At 37.7% G+C, this 17,259-nt stretch overlaps 1 long non-coding RNA gene across 1 annotated transcript in view; it reads left to right on the top strand.

Moving 5' to 3' along the window:
• The first annotated feature begins 689 nt into the window (after positions 1-689).
• LOC135450515 (uncharacterized) overlaps positions 690-17,259 on the top strand; it is a 106,949-nt gene continuing 90,379 nt past the window's right edge. Inside the window, exon 1 of the long non-coding RNA XR_010441086.1 lies at positions 690-736. This is a non-coding gene — a long non-coding RNA (uncharacterized LOC135450515). The remainder of the gene's footprint in view (positions 737-17,259) is intronic.

Here is a 17,259-nt window from a genome sequence, read left to right as displayed (position 1 = left end):
TATATCACTCACAGTTCTGTCACTTTTACTCCCACTCACACGTTTTCTTCTCTACAGTTGAGAACAATAAGAATGAGTACGAAAGAAAACACTGAAAAACCTTTTTTAATGCTTTTCTGGTTATACTGTATTTCTGTACTTCCAAGCTCTTTAGTTCAACAGGGGAGAGACTTTCAAAGCATGTTTTTTCATGTCATCCCTAGCTTTTATACTCCTTTGTGTGACTTTTGGAGTCTGAATTAAGATTTTTCACTGGCAATATGGTAACAGAAAAACTGAGTGAAATATTTATAAGTTTATTGCTCAATACTCCAGAGCCTCCATCTGAATACAATGCCACATAAATTTTGGAATCCTGGCCTGGGTGCTTGAAAGATGGAAGAATGTTGGGAAGATTTAATAATTAATTTCTCACCATGTTTTTGTGGGTTTTTTTAGCCTCCTGGGGGCTGCCAAATACCCATGTTTCTCTTCCTTTGTGGTTGTGTACCTTCATTAATAGACACCAGTGCAAGCTTCATTGCCCAGCATTAGCTTCTGTTGCTAAGTTTCCTCTTTGTGTTCCAAGGCTGGCATTGAGTCTGCTTCACTGACACCTCCTGAAGGGAGCACCTAACTCCTGAAATTGCAAGCAGCCTTCTGGAATGCTCCTGAGTACTGGGTGCACAGATGTTTGACCTTGAGTTCAAGTTTGAACTGCCTCTATAATTCAGGCTACAGGAGTGCCACTTGTCAGGTATAGCTGTACCCATCCCTCTGAGTCTGGCTTCTCCTTACTCTAAGATTTGCTAGGAAAAGAAGGAAATGCTGGTGATTTTGTTTGTTTGGTTTAGTTTCTGCAATACTTAACATTATTGCACATTAGAGAAAAGCTTAGGTCTCTCATAATAAGATTTCTGGTGTGATAGTCAGCCTTCCTGGCCTGAATGTTTCATGCCTGCCCAATGTTAGCACTGCCTTGAAAGTGGCTGCATGAATCAGTAGAGAGCTGAGTGATTATTTTCCCTCCTCAAGTGTCACATTTGGTGTTACTGTTCAGCAGCATGCTTTACCTTACTGCAGGTTTATACATTTACAGAGAAACTTGTCAACATGATCTATGTCCCCTTGGTGTGTAGGCATCAGAGCAAGGGCAGGTGGCTGCTGTATGAGAAGCTGTGCCCACTCTAATTCAGCAAGCCAGCAATAGCCAAAATACCTTCTGGATTAAATGCTGTGTTCTGCAAATTTCTTTTTCCTCAATACTGAAGTGACTAAATTCATAAAGTAGTAAAAAAATCAATATAGGGACTGATATATTTGTGTAAATTATAAATCAGAAAACTATTTTTCCAAAGCTCAAATAAAAAGCAGTGGACTTCTTTGAGGCGAAAGCCCCTCATTTTCAGGTAAACTCAACTTTTCTTCTTAGATTTCCTGCTGTTATTTACTATCTGAGTTTGGAAAGTGAATATTTTAAAAATGTTAATCATAGGAATTGTTCTGACATGGGACTCTCGTTTTGTTTCTTTCCTTCCCTCCCATGTTCAATGTGTTATTGATTCTGACCAAGAATAACTTTTTCCTGAGTGGAGATGAAAAATCTGAAGCAAAACCTAAGTTTCCAAAAAAGTAAACTCCATGCCAGTTCTTCTCAAATGTAGTTTTGATTCATAATTTATATCTGCGCACAAAACTGGAACACTCTGTCTATTGCCCACTTCTAAAGTTCTTAAATTGGTTCTTGATGTCCTGAAAAATATCAACTGCAGCTCTAAAAAAGAAGGCATTTGTAGGAGAGGGTACTTGAAAAAGGAAAAGGTGTTATTTGGTTCATATTCAGTGTTGGAAGTTGTGAGTTTTTTGCTACTTCCCACCATGTTATTTAATTTTTTCACCATGTTGTTTTCTAATTTTCTCCCTGACTTTTATATTTTATATTTAATTTATTGTTAACCTTTCCTCCAAGAAATTCACAAAGTCTGACACCTGTGACCTTACTGTTACCCCTCTGTGCTACACTTAGTTCAATACACTGCAGTGTCTCTCCAAGAGTACTGAGTACATTTTGGAGCTGGAATACATACCTGAAGAATTTACTTGCTGTTAAATGCTTTCTGAAAGCTTTTAAAATAGTGCTTTAGTGAGAATCAATGTGATGCAGCAATATAAGCATCCTCAGTTAAAGAAAATTAAAGTGTTATTTCTACAGTCTAATTCTTTAAGAGAGTTGTGTATTATGACACCCTCATAAAGCAATGAACATGTAACCTGATGTGTCTCCATTGGACACTGAAGGTTTTCTGATGAGTCACTTAAAATTCCAGCTATTCACAAATACAGGCTATTGCTTTGTCAATGAGTTCAAAGCACTACAGAATCACTAATTTCTATCAATTCTAAAATAGATCGTTCTGCTGTGAATTAACTTCAAAATGCTTGCATTCTTCCTAATGTTCAGGGATTATAGATCAGGCAGAAGGAGAAACTCATTCCTTCTCCTACAGGTAATAGATGTTAAGCACTTCAAAAATAAAGGCACTGAAGAACTCATGGCATTAACCTTAAACCCCCTCATTTGATGTATATCATAACATACTCTTCCAATAACTGTTAATATTCCATGAATTACTTAAACCTCTTATGTCTTCCTGCTGGTTACACACTGTCAGTCTGTCTTGCAAACTGTTATTCCTGCCATTGTAATGTTATTTTTGTGTAATTCAAACCACCAGCTTGGTGCATATAGAGAAACAGTAATTCATAACTGGGTAGGCTTTAACAGAACAGTTTTTTGTGCCACTGGGGGCTTGGTCCTTTGGGGTATTTTGCCAATTAGAATGGAAAGATATAATAGAAAAGGAGTTTGAAAATCTATTGTAAGTGCTTTGTGTGTTCTGCTTAAGCTTTCTCTGGGAAGCATTGGATTGAGTTACAAGGCTGTCTGCACAGTCCCATTGCACTAATGTGGCTCTTGCATGCAATCTCTCCACTTCATTAATAGCTCCCTACCAATTTTGCAGCCTGTGAGCCTTGAGCAGCTGTACACTGCTGATGTTCAACAAACTCAGTGTACGAATACTTTAAACTCATTTGGCACACTTGTGAACAATTGAAATAAGTGCTGTTAAATAAACTACCAGAATGCCTCTGTTAAGAGTTTAACAATACCTTTCTTACTGTAGTGCAATGATATTTTTGGAATACTAGAACAATCTCTCTACAGCATGTTTTTTTAGATCAATATTTGTCATGTAAAGCATACACAGACTGAGTTGTTCACATAAAAAACCTCCTCTGAGGCTGACTTTAGGGTTTATTAATCAAATAAATAAAAGCTTGTGTGTGTGTAATAAAAGTCAATTTAGGAAAAGACCTGTAGGCTTCCTGCTTTAAGATGTAGCTCCTCTTGCCAAAGTTTTCCAGACTCAGGTAATTTTTCTCTGCATTGCTCTGCTTCCTGATTGACTTCAGGGCTTGCACACCAGACCAGCACACTTGGAGAGCTGAGATCCAGCACTGCTTTCTAAAGCTGCCTATTGCTGGATCTCCTGCATAGTCAGTCCTTCAGTAAGAACACTTAAAATGTTTGTACTGAAGCATGTCCTCACAGGATTGGGAATTGCCTGTCTGTCCAGCTAGAAGCTTTGCCAGCAGCCAATATCTTAAAAATATGAAAAGGTTATAAAATATTACTGGAATTTGCCGAAAGGATCTTACTCATCCATTAGGTCTGTTAAGGAAAATAATGGATTTCATTTTTCAAGCACACAAATTATAGCAGAGTAATGCTAGTGCTGAGACCTGCACTAATTGAAGCAACTAGTTTGTCTTGGTGCCTTCATGACCTTCGTGGTGCAAGGTAATCCAAGGGTCTTTGGAAGATTTTTAGGAGGAAAGGGTACATTGCTGCTGGTGGCTGGCCGGAGGTATGTGTCAAAGCTTAGAACAACCTCTCATCTTTTCTGTTTGTAGCTGAATTCGTTCTTTTTACTTAGTATTATTTACTACTAAATTTAAAAGCTGTTTTAATTGAATGCTGGCACATTTAATGACTTTTTCCCTCCTTTAAAAAGACGCTTGTTCTGTATGTGAAGCAGGCTTCTTATATTCTGACTAGCCTTGCACTGGTGTGGCAGCAGTGCCCATCTCTGAGATGTCCAGGGGAGGGGCTGCCCAAATTCGGGTTGCTGGGCAGGGCCATGGCAGCAGCTCTGCTGGCTGAGCTGGGGCACTCCGGGATCAGGTGCTGAAGCACCAACCACACCTTTGTCATGCTGGCAGGGGACAGGCAGGGGCCTGGCACAGGGATGAGCAGACCTGAGAAGGGTTGGGTGTGCTGTGCAACAGAAAGGGAAACCCTCACATGTGTGAGCTCCCTGCTCCTCCCAGCAGCAGCATGCTGGCACCTCCTTAAATAATGCATCTTTCCTCTTGCTGCGGTAGCCCATGAGGATTTGTGACTGGATTGAAGCTGAAAAAGGAAAAAGCATGGCGTATGTTTGCGTTCCCTCAGTCCCAGATCCTCCAACATTGGCATGTTGTTCATGTTTCATAGTTCATGTTTCTCCTCTAAATTATTTGCTTGATTATCTACTCTGTCTGGAATTGGTTTTTCATCTGCACTCTACTTGCTTTGCTTTCCTCTTTTTCTTTTGGTTTTCCTCCTCCCCACAGAAATAACAAACAATAATCCTTTTTCCCACAATTTTGCTTTTTGAGCATGGTGAAAATGAGAAGTAACTTCCTGCCTACACTAGGGCTGACCCCTATTTACAGGATTTTCAGGTTGAGAACTACAGAGTAAGGTAATTTGAGGATTAAATGTAGGAAGAGTCTGTCATGAAGTAAACACCATGCAAGGTGGCATTGAAAGTGAAACATGGCCTAGATTTACTGGGGACTGAAATTGGTCTGATGTGTCTTTGCAGCTGGATACCAGAGCAGGCTGCCTTTAATGTTCAGTCTATTTCAGAGATTGCAGTGTGCTACTTCTCTTCCATAAAGAAGGACTCATGTGAGCTCACTTGTGCCTTATCTAGCAAAACAAAGTAAAACATTTATGCTCCTACAAGAATGTTCTGTCAGGAAAAATATGAGCACAAACAAGGTACATTTTTTCCGTTTTAAATCCTGGATCTTTGGTGAACTATCAAGTGGAGCTTTCAGAGGTAGCTTGGATAGGAATAGCTAGCCTCTTGCCATTTTTAGCACTTAGTTAAATATATTTTACCAGAGTTCAAGCCCTTATTACTCATATGTGAGTTCATTCTGTCTTAACTGGGAGATAAGTAAAAATCTTTATGTGGTGTTGATATTCTAACAGCTTTTCTCTGTTTAAGTCTTCATATAATATCAGCTGATACTGAACCTCAGCTTTGGTTTCTCTTCAGGGGCTGAATATTATGACAATTATCTGAAAGAATTTATCCCTGATTAAATAAATTATATTTTGCTTCAAGACTTCATGACTATAAATTTCTGTGATCACAGTTAAAATGGCCCAAGCCCTGATTTATCTGTCAGGCATTTTATAAGTGAGTTAAATTTTTGGCACTCTATTACATCCCAAATTGCAGTCACTGCCTACACTGACATTACAGCAAGAGTTAGAGCAGCTTTTCTGCTTACTGCTTTATTCCACTTAGCAGTAAAGAGACACCCATGTAGACAAATGTCAGAATAATTCAGTACTTATAATAAAAATTAAAATTAACAAGTACTCAGGGTATTTTCCTGACAGGAAATTGATTTATGAATAAAAAAACTATTTGATTTTGATGATAAAGTTGAGAATAATCATAAAAATAATAAAGATTTTTTAAAATAGAAACTTATGCAGAATTGATTTCCCCTGCTAAGCATTTAATAGGTTTGTAGATTGGCTACATCTATGGGGTTATTATGTATCAGCTGGTAGTTTGGGCAAATTTTCTCGGCTGTTATCAAAAAGATTTTTTCTTCTGGAGAGTTACTTGAGGGTGATTTTAACTTTAGGGATCTCACAAGAACAGGTTTCATGTCTTTAGGAGTGCTTTAAGGAATTTTGGGTGGTTGCTTTGCCCAGATGAATCTAAGAGCTGTGTCCCCTCTTATTGTGACTAAATGCTTTTCTTTCTTTTGTATCTCACCAGAAATTGGGCTGCCTTATTTTTTCCTTCTACAAATAAGTTCTCTTATTTAGATGCTTTACTGTGCAGTCCTGTACACAACCTCCCAAATGCTATCCCTAGGTTCTAATGTGATTTAACTTAGAGTTTTTGTGAAGATTAATTGGCTCTGAGTCTATAAATCCTGATTTATTTGATGTCTTAAGCATACACTTAATTATTAATGGTGTTCTACCTATATTTAAGGAATCAACTGTAATGTTTGGATAAGGATGTGAATAGGTGAACATTGTATAGAAAATTGGTAAGTATGTAGATATTATTTTTCTTAAAGGGCATGAATGAAAGTGGAGACAAAACTCCTAAGAGCTGATAAACTATCTTTAAATGTGTGCTCTAAAGCAGAATAGAGATGGGTTTCTTTACTTGATTTCCCCACTCTTCAAATCCATCCCCCAATTACTTTTCTCAAATTGTGACACAATTTCTTATTCTTTGTAATGAGTAAATGGAATTGTCTCTTGGTAAAACTACTTCAGTTAAACTTTTGTTAGGTGCAAAGTCTGTGCTCATTTCCTCTGTGGAAATAGTGGAATCTTTCCTGAACCTCATGGATCTAAATGCTTGGAATTACAATAATTATGCAAATTAAGACAGAATGGCAATTCTGCAGAAGTGGTTGATTCCTGCAGACTTGTTCAAAACAAAACCCCGTTAAATGTACCTGTCACCTCTTTCTGTGAGGAACACCTGAAGGCATTTTTGGAAGCTGACAAATTGGTTTTTAACAAGTTTGCCAGAGTCTCTTTCCGACTCACCTCTTTAATGTGCATCTTTATACAGATACAGTTTCCAAGAAAGTACTCTTTGTCAAGAGAGTGTAATTTTTAATTTTTTACTCTTTTAATATATACTTGCATTTAAACTGATTTTTAAAGTTCAGTGTAAACATGTAATAAGTCAGAATGAAGAGAAGTAATTTTGAATTCTGGCTTCCAAAATATGGAAGTTGAAGATATGTGATCTCATCTGCATTAATTGTTGAAATTAAATGGTGTTTCATCTAACAAATGCCAAAAAATATTCTTGTCATTGAATTACCATAATGAAATATTGTTTAAAAAATGTCAGTAATTTAAAGTTTGATGCTGTTAGATCTTTTTGTTTTGTTTTGTGTACCTTAACCTCTCAGAACCAGGATTCTACTTTAGGCTGCTACTTTCCTGTGATAACTCTAAAGACAGCTTCCCAGACTTATTTTGCCATTTGTTTGACTGCTTTTTCGGCATTCTTGTACTTCTGTGGTTTTTCCTTTTTCCTGTGCTGCTTTTTGGAGTAGTCAGAAGTTCTTCTCAATATTTACCTTCAAAATCCTTTTTAGTACTTGATCCTGTTGTGGTGCCTAGAGATGCTGTGTAATGTTATACATGTTAATGTAATCCAACCAGTTTGGGAATTTTTAACTGTATGGGCTCATTGAGAATGTTACAAGCCCATTAACCTTTGCAGATTCTGAAGAACTAATTCTATCATATTTGAAACCAAACAACAACAACAGAAATGCTGACAATCAAAGTTGTTCTGATGACAGGAATCTGCCTTTTGACCAGCAAATATACAGCTCCAAGTAGGAGATGTAAATTTGATGGAGGGGAAAAAAAATAAAAAAGCTGTTGACATTGCTTTTGTGGCTGCAGTGAACAATTTAACTCAGGGACCTTTGCCTTCTTCCCTGTTAGTATTGATCATGTAAAATATTAGTGTCACAAAGTGCTCCTGTGTGCTGAAGAGAGGAGTGTACAGCTTTTACAGCTTTAGCACTGGCACAATCCCTGCCTAGGAGCCCTTGTTAGGAATGGGAAAGCTGTACACTTGTCTTTGAGTTTGTGTGGGTGATTTAAGCTAATTCCCCTGGACCTTTTTTAGGTGCCATATGGGGCTTAGCGTTATTTTTAGGCAATTGCAATTAAAAGGAATTAAGCAGTTGCCTAAAGAAGAGTCCTCATTTTTCTTTTCATGTTTGTGAGTTTATTCCTTGTTTTCTTGGTTTTATTAAGAAAATGCCAATATTAATGGCCAAGTCCACCTTCTTTCACCTATGGCTACTAATATGTCTAAGATCAGAGCAAGTGGGCTTAATTGGAAAATACTTCCATACTGCTAACTGTGCTGTAAGTGACAGCAGAAAGTTCATGTTGGAATAGTTTTGTGCTGTAGATAAAAGGAATTACTGATTGCTAGATAAGCAGATAACAATGAACAGTGGTTCAGACACAAACTGCCTAATCTTCTGTCATGCTGACAATTTTCAAACCAACTCCTGCTTTGCTTAACAAAGCTTACATTTACAGCAGTAGATATTCCAAATGAGGGATGTGACAGCTACTGTGGGGGAAGAAAAAGGCTATTTTTCTCTGTAGATTCTTTTTAGCTGATTATAAAAACCTCTGATCTCTAGTTTGATATTTAAGCTTTTTGAAGTCTGTGGAGATGTTTGCCACCTGATGTACCCATATAAACATAATATTTCTTTAATGCTGCCCACTGTGGCAATCATAGTTTGGAGGAATAAGGACACAGCTTGTTCTCTCCTTTTAACTCTTAAATAATTAACCTTAGAATTGTGTTCACTTAAGAATCACAGGGTAATGCCCTAAAATGTAGTGCATTTCAGAGCATTGTCTCCATCAGTCACGGCTGTGCCTATAAAAGCAGAGACAGCACTGATAGGGGTTGGTGCCAGTGTGACCTGACTGGGGTTGCAGTCGCCAGAGCCACTGAGGGGAATTATCCCAGTAGGGAACAGTCATTTGTGCCTGGATGCTATCAGCCTCCACAGCCATCCCCTCTGAGCTGCAGGGACACAGCAGCCAGCTTTCCTCCAAGCCATCTCCAAGTGAGACAAAAGGGTGACAGGGGCTGGCGCTATGCAGATGGTAATTACTTCTATCTACAGGGGTCTCTGCTCTTCCGGTAAACACTGAGCATCCATGGATTCTGGGAGACTGCTTTTCTTAAACTAGAAATCTCTTTCACTGAATGTACTACAAGTCTGTTTTCCTCTTGCTTTCAGTCTATTTTTTGGATGCATAATCCTCAAATAGCCTCCTAAAGTATTTAAAAATTTGTCTGGAGCAGCTTCAGGTCTTATCATGTCTCTAATTGGTTGCATTTTATTAGAAGCTTTGTGGACAGCCAGATAAGGGAAGCTTATGAATGTGCATTTCCATGGTATCACAGTCCAAAAAAAATCCCCCTTATCATAGAAAAAATGGAGTGAACATTTGAACTGTAGTTTAACAACTCCATGAGCAAAATTGGACTGAGAACTTTAGTTTAACATCTCCATTTTTTTTTGTTTGCTTTATTTGTACAGGCTTTCATGTGGCTACTAACCTGTAGGACCTGTGAGTTTTAGCATTTTTTGTGTCTACAACTAACTATTTGCTGCTTGTGGTAAAAATTTTAGTTAAGTTTGCTTACTTAAATCACTGCTTACAGTAGTGGCATTGAATACATAACAAAGCCATATTAAATACAAGGTAAGTACTTGTAAAGCATCATAGTGAAGAGTCTTACTACCTGCAAGGTAAAAAAATTATATTAACAATTCAAACTTATCACCTCAGCATGTTTTACTCTAATACAAACCCATTAAAATATTGAACCAAATGAGATCACTACTGGTCTAAATATATTTGGAGTATTATACTTATTCATTTCAGTGTAACTACATATTTTATCTAGTACTTATTTAACTGAAAGTAATTTTCCTTTTCTTTCTAGTATTATTGGAAAGTCTTTGAAGTATGATCTTATTTTAAGAAGCAAATTTCAAGGCTACTGTTAATAGAGAAAGTGAAAGCCAGCTGTCATGTATGTTCAGTGGTATAGAGAGAGCTGATGTTCTGTGTATGGGGCAAACGCACCTCAAGTCTCACCAAAATGATTAAATTGTTCAGCCAACATCCTGAGTGTGAAATTAGCTTAAGACAATTATTTTTCATGAGTTTTTTTACTTTTATTGCATGTTGCTGAGCAATTAAAATGTGTTGTTGAAAACAGAAGAATCTTGCTGACTCGATAGAAACTTTTCCATGTTTCCCATTTACCCAAGAGTGGAACACAAATGAAGTCACAGCTGTAATAACTTCTGAAGCAAACAGTTCAGCCAGTTAGAACTCAGTAGAAACCTAAAAATTTTGCACTGCTATTCCAGATTTTCTCATTGGTGATTATAATAAAAGTGGACTTGGGCAAAAAAATCTTTGCAAATGCTATGACATGGTTCTAGGTGGATGATAAGTTAGCATAAACCCTATTTGGATCCTATAATATGTAAATCATTGGAAAGCTTGAAAAGCTCGGGAAAGGGCAGATCTCTAAATCAGGTTTGAGAAGGATGATATTAATTTCTTTCAATGCAACTACCTGCATGCTCAGGTGGGGCTTTTTCATGCTTATTGTCCTGTTTTAGAGGTTGAAGTCATTGCCTCTGATTTCAGAATTAAAAAAAAAAAAACAACAAAATGAATGTTTAAGTAAATCCTTAGAATAAGGATTGCAACTAAAGTTTTAGCTGTCTGATGTGCTAATTTGGTCAGGACTTAGCAGACAGCTTTGACGTCTTTGCTTTGTGCACAGGGTGTTGTGTGAATTGTTTTGGGGTTAAGCTGTAATTCATGGCCAGCCTTGTTTCACACTCTGCTTCATAACTTCAGCAAAAACCAGCTTTAGCCACGTGTGATTCGACCTTGTCAATTTATGGGCAATGTCATGTTGTAAAAATTAAGGTGTTTAGAAAGCATAGAGCAGAGATAAGCTGAGAGGTGGTTCTTGTAGGTTTGGTATTTTTTTTGGTTCAGTTGAGGGGAGATTTAGTTTCAAAGTACAGTCTTAGATTTTGGAGAAGTTGACTTAGCATAGATCATTTATTGTTTGAATTGAAAATGGGACTGTATACTTAGTACCACCAAATTGTGTATGGTTGCAGAACTTAAAAGTTTTTACTATTGATGAGGCCTGCCTTTAGCCCAGAGGTAGCTTTGTAGAGCTGGGGAATAGCCCTGGAACTGCAATGCTCATCCTGGGAAGCATGGGAGGGAATGAGCCAGGCAAGCTCTGTGCCACACAACTCTTGTGATGTGAATTGGGATAGAAATTCCTGCACTATCTCGCATGTGTCTCAGTGGTAAGGATGGTATTTGTATCTTTAAACTGCTTTGGAGGCATTATGCATGTCTGATGGAACTCCTTCGTCTTAGGGTGTATCAAATAAAATCGTATCTGTAGCTTGTGGACAGAGGGATTGATTACTAGGTACTGCTGCTTAGAGAGAGAAATAGTGTAATTTCATTTATTTTTCCATTTGCATTTGACAATTATAGCCTTGGTGTTACTTCACATATCTGCTTATTCTTAGTTATCTGATTTAGTTATCTGATAAGAACACTTAAAACTTGGAGTCCCCTAGACTTTTGTGTGGATATTGATATGGAAGTAATTAAACTGCACTTATGAGTGCACTTGACCCTTGTGTGTACATAAAACCCTGTAAATGTTAGGTGGAAAATGGAATATAGCAACTGTGCTAATTTCTGCAGTTTGTAGAAATGGAATGGTGTAATAGAAATTATTCTTCATTTTTGCTCCATGGAAAGATTCCATCTAATAGACATCCTGTCAGGATGCCCACTGGAAGAGAAAATTTGTGACAATGTTGCAGCTCTTGGAGAGACCAGACCCTGGTCTTCTCTTCTCACAAGAATTTCTAGGAACTGGGTAGTGCTGGCTGCATAACACTGATCTGTCCCTCTTACCCAGAGATGACTATATTTTAAATACTTTTTCTCACTGGTGACTCACAAAGTGTCTGTGCTTTCTTCACTATTAATAGAATTAGTCAGTATAAATAGGTGTTGAGATTTTATTTTTTTTCCTTCAATAGAAGAGACCAATAGCTAATTCTGTTTATCTCCATGCCTATTTTATTTCAAGGAGAGTCCCTAAATGATTTTCTCACAGCTACGCTGAAAGGAAGCAGAGTACTATTTATGTTCTTGTATTGAGAAGCAAATAGTTGTGTTGCACGTGTGGTTCAATGTGTGAATCATTTCAGGGAAAGTGCATCCTTTTCAGATCAAAGACTTGAGTCTTCTGTAAATAACTAAAGCAGTTTTATGGAAATGTTTTCATCACTGATCTTTGGCGTTCTGCTTAAATGTTTCACACAGGAATGTAGTGTTGATGTTTGAGGTTATTGTTTATACTTTGGTGTAAGAACAGGGATTTCAGTTTCCTATATCTTATTCGTTTCCATGAATTTACATCTGTCCACTTACTATATATTAGTGATGCTTGAGGCACTTGTGTGAATAAATCTAGCAGAAGAAGGAAGGCAGAGAAATTGTGGTCTTGTATGTCAGGATGGCTCAGTCACAAATACTGGCTGTAGCAGTATTATGCCGTGTGGTTGATCCTCTGAGATGTGATCTGCAAATTTCACTAAGATTGATTTTCTGAGCAAAAATTGCCTTATGCAAGATCAATGGCCTTAAGTCTGGTTAGCATTAAATATCATATATGTGAATATTAGTTATGACTGCTTGATGAAAGCTAGTTAGATTGGTGGATTCCTAACAGAAAAATGTATGTCAGTACAAAACCACAAGAGCAATTGGAAAAGGAAGACCATGTCCTTGATTGCTTTGATGTTAATGATACCCTGTGCACATTTGATCAGCACAGGATGTAATTCTGCCTCAGTGAATGGGGGTTTGTGTGCATATTTCTGTTTTGGTTTTTCTCTCTTTGCTGCAGAATTCCTTATTCAGCGTTCAGTTTATTTTTATGCCACCATCCGTTCTTTAAGGTGACCAACATGAACAGGGGGCCTGTGGGATAAAATGAAAGGGAAGCATGGTGCTGTGAACATGTCTCTGCCTTAGACTTATGTTTGTTAAGCTCCAAGAACACCTAGTAGTTCTCTGCTAAAGAAACCTCCTTGATGAATGCTGTTGGAGGTTCTTGAAGTGCAGCCTTTGCTAGGATACAGAAACAGGCTGTGAAGGGTACACTTCATAAGGTATAGATGAGGATGTCTTGAAGTCAAAAAAAACATCTTAATGCATATTGTCTCTTTATGCATTTATTTTTAAAACTGCCCATACCTTAGTGGACGAATATTTATGTAGAAAAACTGATATTCATCCTACAATTTTAATATTGTTCTCTTTTCCTTTTTCCTTCTCTTAGTCTGTGTGTGATCACTGCTGCTGACTGCTGAACTAGAACATCTCTGATGAATAAACTAAAGGAACCTAGCCTGATGTTTGGGTCACTGGCTGGATTAGCAAAAGTTTTAAAAGAATTCCAAACCCCAAAAGTTCTATTGCACGTGTATCTTATCAAGTTGGTCCTTTTTAGCTGTTTCCCTTTCTGGGCATCAAATTACTTTTGGGCAGTGTTTTCAAAAGTTTATCTCCTGTTTTGGCTTTTTGATGCCTTTTTCCAGATATTTACCCAGCTTTGTTTGAAGTTTTTGGGATTATTGGACTGCTGTTCTGCAGGCACAATAACAGACATACAACAACTGTGTTTCCAGGCACTGGTATGAAATAAAAGCAGCTGGTTTGCTAACCCAGTCTCAGCAAAGCAATTTGAGTGCCCTGTGACAGTGACTGATGCAATTTTGCAATCCTAGTTAGTTTTTGAACTAAATGGTAAGTAACAAAACTTACAGTATAATGCCGGGTTCCTGAAATCCTAGCTAAGAAATTTTGGGGAATAGAGAGGATTCCTCTAGTTTAAAACCTATGTACTCTTGCTTTCAAACACCTGCTCCCTTGGAAGTATTTGGGAAAGCTTTACTTTCTGTATGGGAATATTGCAGAACCTGTGTAATTTTTTTTTATTTTCAGGATGAAATGTGAAACCTTTTAATTTATGACTCATAAACCCACTGTAGCCATGACACTACAGTCTGTAGTTTGAGGCTAGGATCAAACTGAAGAAAGGAAGAGCAGATGTCAATGCACCAAAAAATTAATTCTCTGTGATTCCCTGAGTGGTTTACAAGCAGCCCATTGTTTGGAGATGAAGCTGAAGAAGAAGAAGTACGATAGCAATGACTTGACTGTCACTTTGAAAGAAAGAAATTTATAAATGCATGAAAGAGAGGGGGTTGTTTCTATTTGTGCTTCAGCACATTTCCCTGTAGGGAGACATGTCAGATGCTATGGAAATAAAAAGCAGCTTCTTTGGCCTGTTGTATATTGATTGCTCTGTCATGGACAGTGATCTCTGCATTGATCTGATGTCCTGCCACACTTCATGCCCTGTCCTTTGCCTTAATGCAGCACTGATAAGAGCTGTGATAAGTGGAAATATTATTTAAAATGTTTTTAATCTTAGCAAATAAGAAATAATGTTTTATCAGAGCAGAAGTGTTGTCAGTCAGTGCTATTAGTGTGAAGTCACACATGCAGTGTAAACACTGCTAATTTGAGCATTAGGGAACTTCTGTCTCATCATATTGTACATGTCTAGGCCATGTGTTTTTATTGTGAGGTATAAAAAACATCACACTCACTCTGTCTTCTGTGCTTAGCTGAGCTTGTAGGTCTGTCTCTCAAATTCTCTTTAATGAGTAGAAGTACATTCAGTTTCATGTTTCCTGACCTCTACTCCATGTAAAAAAAATGCATTAGAAGCATCTTAAAATTTTAAAAAATGTGGAAATATTTTCATTTTAGTCTCTGCAATGATTTCAGGAGATTTTCATTGGCCATTTCAACAATTTCATTCTTGTTTCTTTTACTGCTTTTTAGTTAAAAAAATGTGCTAGGCTTATTGGTGCAGGGCTATATTTCCATGTGATGTGTTCTGTAACTTTGTGGAGTGCTTGCCTGCCTTCATATAACTGACTCTACTGAAAATGTTTTTTCTGCTTATAAAAGAAGGAATAGAAGTCTTTCTTTTATTCAATATGCTTAGAAGTTCTGGGGAAACCATACTTGAAAGACAGAATTGATTTGGGAAAGTTATTTTCCAATTGATGGTGAAGCCTGACACTGAACATTGTGTATGAGGTATGTGGGTATTGGAACACAGACTGCACTGCACAAAGTGTTGGCAGATACTGCTTTCATAATATGTGGTGGTGTTCCTTAAACACAAAATGCACTGCCTGACAAATCTTTGGAGCAGGCTCAATGTTTATTGCAAATTGCCTATGATATCTCATGGAACAGCTGGAACCTGGCTTTCTGAGGAGTAAGGGGAATGCAACTTCAAGTTCTTATACGAAGAATTAATTTGATGTGATTTTGCTGTTATGGCAGGAGTGCAGCTCAGTTGGAAATAGTCTGTGTAACACCCGGTCTCTTGGAAGCTCTCCCATTGCTGGGGAGCAAAGGCATGTTTGATTTCATGGAGGAAAACCCCCTTTTCCTTCTCCTGTCTCTTGAACTTAGCAGGCACTTAACATTTTTTCCTGCAGAACTTTTTATATCAATGACTGGCTTGTTCAAAAGATGCAAAAAAAACAAAAGCTTCTCATGATTACTTCAGGGTGTAGCTTGTAAATGCAAAATGGATCGCTCATTTCCTCTCCTTGGAATGCTGTTCAGTCTCCAGTGGGTTCTGGGTTTATTGCAGGCCATTTTCTTTGCAGATAAAATTACTCCCGAGGCAGTTAAGAACCATAACTTATGTTAGTTATGTTTCTTTCTTTCTTTTGGGAAGAAAGTTGAGTTAGAGGCTCAGCGGCTACAAACATACTCCAGCAGTCCAACTTCTTTTATTTCTTAATTAAAAGGAAATCTTGTAGGCTTTTGAAGAAAGGGATCTTGGTATCTGCCATTCTTTGTGATAACAGGAATTGGGTCGTTCCCCTGCAGCAGAACCTCTCTCCTGTCACTTGTAGCAGGCTGCAGTTCCCATGTGGCTCCTTGTTGTGGGCACCAGCCCTTGGCTGGTCAGCTGGAGAAGGTACCACTTTACTGGACAGGATGAAGAGATGTCAAGAAAGCTGCTAAAGATAAATTTGAAGTGTTTGACACAATAACGGCAATTTTAAGGACAAGTGTTGCAGAACACATAAGCTTTTAGTTTAATGAAGTTATTTGCAAAATCATTTTAATTTCCTAACATGGATACTGGGAAGGAAGAACACAACAGGTGTGACTGATTTTTAGTTTTGCTCTTCCCTGGAGACTTTCTTTCCTTCTGAATCATTTTCCTTTTAGCCATGTGCTGCTTGATTCCTTCTCTGTAATTGTACGAATTTTGTGAGAATGCTGCTGTGTTCCTAGTTGGGGCACACCCTCCTCTTTTCTGAGGTCTGACCATGCCGGAATAAGTTCTGAGTCTAGGAACAAGTCAAATAGAAGCCTCCAGAAGGTAAGATTTGGGATGTAGTGGCTTCTACTCAAAAAAGGAGTGTTTTGGGGCTTGTACATAGTGTTAGACTTAGCAGAAATTTTTCTCTTTATATTCTTTTAACTTTATTGGTAAAAATTCTTGTTTTTTCTAAGGCCATGGCTTTTCTTAGGAAATGTTCTCTAGTTTTTCAGAAAAAAACAGAAGGATTTGGGGGCAGTGAAGAAGAGGGGAGAGTAAAATGGGAACAGAATCATATCATTGTTGGCTTAGCATACTGTGTTCAGTACTAATGTACCTTATTCTGGAATGGTGAAGTTGTATCGTTGATTTGCTTTCTCAAATCTGTAACAAGTGTTTTATGGGGCTTGGGTAAAATTACTTGGCATTGCTATATTGTGAAACTGAATTATTCACTTATTTGAACTTAGAAATTATAAAAAGATACTACCAAATAGTGAAGGTAACAAACAGATGCCCTGATCCTTTCACTGTATTTCCTGAATGTGGTTCAAGGAAACTCAGCTGCAGTCTTTCCAGGTACTTGTATGCTTGTTTTCTCTACTAATAGCAGGTAAGAGACACATTGCCAATAGCAAACGACAAATGCTGAGTGATACAGGGAGTACCAGCTTCAACAAATATCCAACACTGCCTTCTCAGAACTTGCAAAATCTATCCAGATTTCCATTTTGAATGCAATTTTTTAGTCTTTCAATGATGTCTTATGTTTCAGATATCTATAAAAATTTAAGTCTGATTTTTACGCCGCACTTAGGTATTTGACAGA

This window comes from Zonotrichia leucophrys, chromosome 7 (genome assembly GCF_028769735.1).
Source record: "Zonotrichia leucophrys gambelii isolate GWCS_2022_RI chromosome 7, RI_Zleu_2.0, whole genome shotgun sequence".
Lineage (NCBI taxonomy): Eukaryota > Metazoa > Chordata > Aves > Passeriformes > Passerellidae > Zonotrichia > Zonotrichia leucophrys.
Note: the sequence above shows the minus strand (reverse complement) of the source record. Positions and strands in the feature narration are given on the sequence as shown.